The sequence below is a fragment of the Mixophyes fleayi genome, chromosome 5, assembly GCF_038048845.1.
Source record: "Mixophyes fleayi isolate aMixFle1 chromosome 5, aMixFle1.hap1, whole genome shotgun sequence".
NCBI lineage: Eukaryota > Metazoa > Chordata > Amphibia > Anura > Limnodynastidae > Mixophyes > Mixophyes fleayi.
This window is the reverse complement of record NC_134406.1, coordinates 234,254,030-234,263,629: the sequence shown is the minus strand read 5'-3', so window position 1 is coordinate 234,263,629 and position 9,600 is coordinate 234,254,030.

The window sequence follows — 9,600 nt, the reverse complement described above, 5'->3', positions numbered from 1 at the left end:
CCTCCAAGCTGGTGGCTAGTGTAGGGCAGCACCTCCAACCTGGTGGCTAGTGTAGGGCAGCACCTCCAACCTGGTGGCTAGTGTAGGACAGGACCTCCAACCTGGTGGCTAGTATCGGGCAGGACCTCCAACCTGGTGGCTAGTGTAGGGAAGGACCACCAACCTGGTGGCTAGTGTAGGGCAGCACCTCCAACCTGGTGGCTAGTGTAGGGAAGCACCTCCAACCTGGTGGCTAAAGTGTAATAGAACTTTCAATCTGGTGGCTAGTGCTTAGTGGTGTTTTAAGCTTAGTGTAGCATCAGCAGCTAATGCTCATAGAATATACCAGCAGCAGGGCAATCAGGAAAAAGTACACCCTCCCCTGCAGTCTGCTAAACAGAGTTCCCATCTATCCCATCTCTTATTCCGGTGATTACAATACAGTCCTTCCTGGTTGGTAGTATACAAAGCAGAGCCCATTCTGGTGAATAGTATACAAAGATCTCAATCTGGTGGCTAGTGTAGGGCAGGACCTCCAACCTGGTGGCTAGTGTAGGGCAGCACCTCCAACCTGATGGCTAGTGTAGGACAGCACCTCCAACCTGGTGGCTAGTGTAGGGCCGGGCCTCCAACCTGGTGGCTAGTGTAGGGCAGCACCTCCAACCTGGTGGCTAGTGTAGGACAGCACCTCCAACCTGGTGGCTAGTGTAGGACAGCACCTCCAACCTGGTGGCTAGTGTAGGGCAGCACCTCCAACCTGGTGGCTAGTGTAGGACAGCACCTCCAACCTGGTGGCTAGTGTAGGACAGCACCTCCAACCTGGTGGCTAGTGTAGGGCAGCACCTCCAACCTGGTGGCTAAAGTGTAATAGACCTTTTAAATCTGGTGGCTAGTGTACGGCAGGCCCTCTTTTCTGGCGGTTGGTGTATGGCAGAACTCCAGTCTGGTGACTAGTATTTAGTAAAACATTCAATCTCATAGGTTGTGTGTAGCAGCGGACCCACGTAGTTGCTTATGAGCCGTCAGTAACATCTAGCTGAAAGCTCCGTCAAAATTGTGTCTGACAGAAAACAAACATACCAAGAAAAGTGCCCTGTAGCCCCCGTCAGAGGCCTTCCACCACAACAATAGGTTGTCACACAGGCAGAGGGAAACTGGAGTGCAGGACAGCTGCTGTCTTTAGGTCTCTGGTCTTACAGAGGTTGCTCACTGGGAGAAGCACAGGGTTTATATAAGCTCCTACCTGGGTTGCCTAGTGGGTAACCTGGTCCTGACTGTGTGATGCATGGTTTGTAACCTGGTGAGTAGAGATCATCAGAGGACGAGATCAGTGCAGGAAGATCACAGTCCGTACTAATAAGCACGATTGGGCTATAACATAGTGCAGCGAATCGCATCATTAACACTCCTCCTGCAGGTTACGGGAGAATGGTCTGCTATTCCGGCAAGCCGGGAGACCTACCTGGAATTTGGGAGTCTCCCGGATATTTAGGGAGAGAGGGCAAGTATGCATTACATACAATCATTCAGCCCAAAGACAAAGTGTGTGTGGCCCCGTTCATGTATTATTATCCTCCGCACAACTGAATTGTAAGTGGACAATAAAATTACTTGTTTTAAACAATATTTTGGGGTGATTAAAACAATGTTTGTTTTTTCATGTTTTGGAGGCGCTTAATACTAATTAGTTTGGTAATTCTACATCTTGCCCACAAGGGGGTGCTGTTCTATTTGTGTCTTTAAACAAACATGACAGTACTGCAAATAAGTATTTTAAAAGGTATTATGTTTTTTTTATAACCTATGGCCAAATAGTTTACTGAACATTTATATGAAAATTACATTAAGATAACTTTACATGGAGTATTGAGTGCAATTTGGATATGACGCTGATGGATAGACTTTGTGTGTATTCCTATAGCAGATAAAGTAGAATATTTTATAACATCAAGATAAAACCACAGAGAGAGCGCTCATAGTGCAGTATATCACTAACACCACTTATAGTCTAATTAAATACAGCGTACTTTAGAAGAGTGGAAATGAAGCTTATCTAACAAATCCTTTATGGAAGTAATCAATCACTGGAACCAAAACGAATATGTTCAGAGTCTGCTTATACCGCATAAATCTGTAAGCAAACACAGATCCAGAAACAGCCGCATAGATGTCATTTATTGAACAATTTATTATAATAAAATACATATTGTATTAATATATTTTTTATTAATGTAGAATATTTTATAGTTTATGATGTTGGTACTATATTGATTGTAACATTATAGAGTATGGTGAAACATCTAAACAATAATCATAAGGACCTAATGCAACCAATAAAATGACAGAATATTGAAAATACCTCTATATTGATGACAACGAATTCATATGATTATACTACTGTGATAATAAATGTTTTCTGGTTGATATATTTAGGTAGATACTGTAAGTGCAAAGTCACAAACAAAACTGCACCAACCTACATTTCTTCACTCAAAATATATTTCAGTTGATAGATTCAGCTTTTCAGATGTTGCCACTGAGCGCCATCTAGTGATAATAAACGGCACTGATAAGAAGATTGCAATGGATTTGTGGACAATAAGTATTGTCGCAAGATCAGGTTAGGGGTGACGTCTCATCAGCAGCAACAGCTATTTATATAGCGCCACTAATTCCACAGCGCTGTACGGAGAACTCACATCAGTCCCTGCCCCATTGGAGCTTACAGTCTAAATCCCCTAACATACACACACACACACACACACACACACAGACTAGGGTCAATTTGATAGCAGACAATTAACCTACTAGTATGTTTTTGAAGTGTGGGAGGAAACCGGAGCACCCGGAGGAAACCCACGCAAATACCTGGAGAACATACAAACTCCACACAGTCCATGATCAGGAATTGAACTCATGACCCCAGTGCTGTAAGGTAGAATTGCTAACCACTATGCCAACGTGTCTCCTGGGGTAAATGGCAGCACTTCCCATGCAGCAGCCAAGTAATAGCACACCAGTCCAGTGCCTCGATACAAGTAGCCACAACTAGCTTTATTTAGCAGCATCAAATAAACAAAACATGACATAAATCCTAGCCTGTCCAGCTCTAAGTAACACAATAAAGAATTCCTTCTCTAATATGAAAGGACCTAATGTCCCACACACACTAAAATAACAGAACTTACAGGTAACAATGGCAGTGTCTCTCAACAGGCCTCTGACTTGCTCCCCATGTAGTGAGAGACTGAGGGAACAGCCTCATAGCCTTTTAATTGCACCTCACTGGTGCAACTCCTAATTAGCCAGCAAGTGTCTGGAAAGTTGGAAGACCTGAAATGGGCCTAATGAATGGAGCCCGCCCATCTCTCTACAGTCATAACCCCAGGGATCCTATACGACTCTTCCTGCAGCCGAAAGGATAATTGGGAAGCTCTTTAACTAAACAGAAACAATCTCCCTCCCACATAGGACAGAAACCTGGGACATATATACTTCCCATCTATCACTTCCCTAATGCTTCTGTCACAGTATTATATAATATTTTTTATTTTTTTTACTTAAGAAAAGGGATCAGTTATCCCAGCACACTGCCAATGTGGTGTGCCCCTTATTAGTGTTTTACTTATCTCTTCCCACTTCCTGATTAGTTATTTTACTATAAAACATTAGCCCACATTTACCTTGTAACAGGTGTCTCACATCGACCACTGTAACATACTATTCTTCTGGCATTTGTCAAATTCCCAGACTCTACTTTCCTTAGATTCTTTGTAACTAAAGTGCTATACTCCGATTATACATTACAATATGTTATAATGTGATACCTTATGTTTTGTAGTAAAAAATGTTATACTCAGAAAGAGGTAAAATACAAAAATGAATTGCAGAATCCTTCTAAAAGAAAGAGTTTGAAAAACTAAGCCAGTGCCATTTTAAGAAGTGATGTAAAAGAACATTTGCCCTGGCACAACTAAGACATAATTAAGCATCATAATAACGGTCCTGGATAGTGGGAGTCTGAAGAATCAACTCTGTCTCATATGAGTTGACTTAACTAGGTTAAGCTAAAGTTCCGCTAAGGAATGTCAGGGAGTTCCACAGGACGAGAATGCGGAAAAACCTTCTACACTCTACTTCACTCCAGAATATTCTCAGTACGACTCCTGCTACTCACCAATGCCGTGCGGAAAGTTTTAGGGATAGCAGTAGAAGAAACTGCACCAGGGAGTCTGGGGGCCCCAGAGTGACTTTTATATGCCATTCTCAGTGCTGCTTGGTTATTTAACGTTTTGCGTTTTGCAGTTATACGAGACTTTCTAAGTTGGGAAAATTCAGACGTCAAAGATTTTTTTCATCGGAGACCAGAGACCTTTAGCTGCACCACAGTACTAACATGTAAATGAGATTCCCTGCCTCTGCATCAATTGCACTTTATGGATTGCCTCTTGCTTTTATAGATTTCTGTTACATATCTTTTCTACACTGCACAGTGGCTAAGTGGTTAGCATTTCTTCCACAGCGCTGTACAGAGAACTCACTCACATCAGTCCTTGCCCCATTGGGGTTGCAGTCTAAATTCCCTAACTTACACACACGCAGACTAGGGTCAATTTGATAACGGGCAATTATCCTACTAGTATGTTTTTGGAGTGTAGGAGGAAACTAGAGTACTCGGAGGACACCCACGCAAACACGGGGAGAACATACAAGCTCCTCACAGATAAGGCCATGGTCGAGAATTGAACTCATGACTCCAGTGCTGTAAGGCAGAAGTGCTAGCCGCTAAGCAATCGTGCTGCCTGTACAAATTGATTTGACCTTTAGCAAAGTGCTGATTGCAGTAAGTGAAAAAGAATGTGCAATTATCAGAGTTGTCAGTGCACTGCCACCTGTCACCTTTAGCTGGTACTGAGGCGGATCCTCACATGCTGCAGTTCTCAGTGTTGACAGTGCACTGCCACCTGTTTTCTATAGCTGGGATTGTGGTGGATCCTAACATCAACACAGTCAATAAACCTCCTTATACATGCTCCATATAGCCTCACATGCCACCAGGTAGCTAATATGGCCATATTGTTTGATATGACCCTATATAGTATGTAAAAGCATATGAGACTATATTATATAGTGGGAAGACAGAGTAGGAGACTGAGCTCAGACAACCAACCAACCTGTCCCCAGAAAAAGAAAGAACCAGTGATGAAGATAACCATATGATGAACTCTAGGTATTGTGGGATATGGTCCTATACGGTGAGGACCATGTAACTTGACAGCTTTGCTGTACTCTCTTTTGCCTTTCACTGTCCCTAGTTGTCCCTGTCATCAGCAGTCTCTCTCTCATCAGCAGTTTATGTCCCCCAGCAGTCCCTTCCACATGTTGAAAAGGATGTTGCATGATGAGAAAGAACATAACCCTGATGGACCATGGTGCAATCTACAATGATCTGAGGTGTGGTTTATTTATCCAGATTGTCTCAGTTAGTAATGTTAACAGCCATGCTATTATAACTCTAAAGCTGCATGTCAACATCCCTGTGTGTGAGATGAAATAAAACTTAACTATAGGTTGTCACCTATTGGCTGAATGTAGAATGTATTGCCAACCAATCAACTAGATGCCTTTTTAGGGGGACAATCTTTCTTTGCTTTATAGTGCCATCCTACCCATCCCTGTCTCAACAGTTTTCACACCCCAAGAATGCTCTTGTAGATTAGTAGCTAGTATCTAATTGGGAGATTAAAAGGTCAGGGGTACACATATAAAAAAACAATCACAATGTCTATGGAGGGCAGTACCAACATCAGATAACAATTTAAGAGTGATTAAAGTGGTCCAATGGGATATTTTGCAGGATGAACAAATATTTAGCATACAATACATCATTAGGACCTAGTGACATTGCTGATGCACAGGGCTGTATCAGCCTGTAATAGCAGTGGTTGATAGCAGCTCCATCTCCCGGTGATGCCTCTTTCTCAGTGCAATGACCACTACATAACCCATACCTCACAAATGAATGGGTCCCATTACAGTCGCTATCCTTGCAACCTTGGTAGTATAGACCTTGTTCTTGTGAATATTACTTCTACCCAAAAGACAGTTGCCTCCCTTGTGTGTAGGTGAAGGGGATGTTTTTTTTATTTAGAAAATATGCATTTCAGCTTTGTAATAAAAATAGATGTTGTTTTATATTTTTAAACGGAGCAGCAAGCTTGTGAAGATTTACCGCAATGTATTATAAACATCTAACTTTGGTGGTCTGATGTCTTCCATCCTGCTCTGAGATCTCATGGTTTCAGAACTGAATGGAGACTTGTTCACTGTCACATAAACATATGCAAGAGTTTAGTGATGGGAGCACTGAACGTTCATGTATCTGGCACTTGTGAAGATGGCATCACTTGAATCTATGGGGTTCTGAAAAACCGGTAAGTAGAGGCCTATTAGTCACTTGTGCTAAACTGGTAAAGTTATTTGGTAAGGGAAGGGGTAGGAGGTATAAATAGTGTATCTGTCGGGTCCCTTTTAGAACAGGCAGGAGAGATTAATCTGTCCCTGTTCTACATAGGACCTAGTTCATAATTGCAGAGTGGTCCGGCTCATTTAGAGTTGGACCCACACCAATTGTTATTACATAATTTAGCATTTCCTTACATGTACACCACAAAACCACACACTTACAATATTTGTGAGTATTTTTGACTTGCGTCCTCTTACACCTGAATGGGTGGAATGGGGATGGGCAAGTGTAGTACAGTAAGGGAGCATCTCACGTAACATAAGAAGTGGAACATAAAACATGGGCGTATTCGCAGATACGCCTTTTAGGGGGCGCATCTCTTGCAGGTACTAGAGGGCCGTGACACGGTACGCAATGATGATGATGGTAACTATGAGCAGCACTATCTAGCCGCTTCTGATTGGCTGATTGCATATTGACTCCGATTTATTAAATCATTAGCCTAGTGCGGCGGTTCCCAAACTGTGCGCCGCGGCTCCCAGGGGTGCCGCGGCGCTGTCACTGGGGTGCCGCGGGCCAGATATAGAAAAAAGAAAGAAAACAGGAACTTACCAATCCGCCAGGCGCCAGCAGACTCCTCTCTTCCGCAGCTGTCACTGAATATCGACGTCAGTGACAGCTGCAGGAGGGAGGAGGCTGCTGGGTCCAGGCGCCCGGCGGATTGGTAAGTTCCTGTTTTCTTTCTTTTTTCTATGGCTGGCGCCTGGCGCGGGGCAGAGTGAGAGGGATCGTTGCAGAGGAGGGGAACAGAGAGCAGAGGAGGGGGACAGAGGGCAGAGGAGGAGGGCAGATGGCAGAGGAGGGGTACAGAGAGCAGAGGAGGAGGGCAGATGGCAGAGGAGGGGGACAGAGAGCAGGGGAGGGGGACAGATGGCAGAGGAGGGGGATAGAGAGCAGAGGAGGGGACAGATGGCAGAGGAGGGGGACAGATGGCAGAGGAGGGGGACAGAGAGCAGAGGAGGAGGGCAGATGGCAGAGGAGGGGGTCAGATGGCAGAGGAGGAGGGCAGATGGCAGAGGAGGGGGACAGAGAGCAGAGGAGGACGGCAGATGGCAGAGGAGGGGGACAGATGGCAGAGGAGGGGGACAGAGAGCAGAGGAGGGGGACAGAGAGCAGAGGAGGAGGGCAGATGGCAGAGGAGGAGGGCAGATGGCAGAGGAGGGTGACAGCGTGAGAGAGGGCAGAGGAGGGTGACAGCGTGAGAGGGGGCAGCGGAGGGTGACAGAGGGCAGAGGAGGGGGACAGCGTGACAGAGGGCAGAGGGGGCAACGTGAGAGAGGGCAGTGTGCCTGGATGCAGAGGGGGCAGTGTGCCTGGATGCAGAGGGGGCAGTGTGCCTGGTTGCAGAGGGGGCAGTGTGCCTGGATGCAGAGGGGGCATTTTTGCATACAACTAAATTAGTATTTCTGTCGTGACCTAAATACTTATTACAATTTTTTGACCCAACTACTTCTAAAACAGGACTGCTCAGTAATTATTTTGGAGGGGTGCCTTGAAAAAATTTGGAACTGAAAAAGTTTGGGAACCACTGGCCTAGTGGCTTTATTATATCAAGTCAACATTGTCTACTCGCATTACTGGTTGGACCACAGCAGGAAATAATATTCTCAATAAAGTTTTGAAGGGATAAAAAAAACAGATGTAGAGGTGTTTGTATTCAATTTTACATAGAAAATGTGATTTATTAATAACTGTCAAGATAATATTCTCTTTTGTGTATATGACACGTTATTACATTATAGTATTGTAGACAAATAGGGAAATGCGACTTTAGCATTTACTGTATTAAAGTATACACATATGTACGCCTCGTGTATGCCTGGCACAAATATTACCATTTATCAGCTGCACACATCTGGAGATGTACATGTAAGAACGTGTTTTCTTCTGTGTCTCTTCCTATGTCACTGAAAGCTGGGTACACACTACACTGTTTTCATCCAATAATCGGCTCAAACAGCCGACATACGACCGCTCGTTCAAAAGTCGGGTCAGTGTGTGCAGTGACACGATGGTCGAAAGTCTGCCCAAATGGACGATTATCGCCTCATTTGGTTGGTCGTACCGTTTAATATTTTTGTTCCAATCTCGTTTCCGCTGTGTAGTGTGTATAAACTTCCGACCGATCCACAACAGCGAGTAGGAAATTACAGTCATTGCTCACGACAACATGGCTGTAAAAAGTCAGTCGCTAAAGGGACGTCCGCTCTTCCCTTTATCGTTCTAAACAAGTCTAGTGTGTATGCAGTCCATGGACCGAGCGATCGGAACATCGATCGCATGTAAAATCGATCGGCATAAAAAGTTGGTGGAAATTTCTGTAGTGTGTACCCAGCTTTACTTTAGTGTGCAAATGAATCCAGCCCTAAATGAGCCCAGGGGGTAAATTTATCAAGCTGCGGGTTTGAAAAAGTGGAGATGTTGCCTATAGCAACCAATCAGATTCTAGTTATCATTTATTTAGTATATTCTACAAATTGACAGCTAGAATCTGATTGGTTGCTATCTCCACTTTTTCAAACCCGTAACTTAATAAATTGACCCCCCAAGAATGTTGCTTTGAAAGGGAATATTGTCACCAAACTAAATTACGATGTGCAAATTGGTGTACTGGGACAATTGATGTGTGATAATGCGCTTATCAGGTGGGGTAACTGATTAATGAATTCATGGCTTAATTCCTGTATCGTGTTGAAGTGCACACTGAAAGCAATTTACACCACTTAGGACAGAAGCTGGAGACTTGGAAGTCCATGAGCTCTACTTTGTGTCGTGTGCTTGACAATAATGAATAATAAGATCATTTGAAAAGCCTTGTGAAATACACACACCCCTATAAAGGAATTCATAATTAAATTCAGTGATAATTTAATCTGGGAAAAGCTGGGCAGGCATGTTTTATACCGCAAATTGGACCAGATAGAAGTCTACAAAACCAAATTTTTTAAAAAAGTAACGACTGACCATTTTTTCCCCGTCTTTTAGGTATTGTCATATTTAGGTGCATTTACCTTCAATTATAGTAAAAACAACCTGACACTAAGCGCACAGAATGAAAATATGTTTTCAGTTTCAGTGATCAGCCATTAATAAGC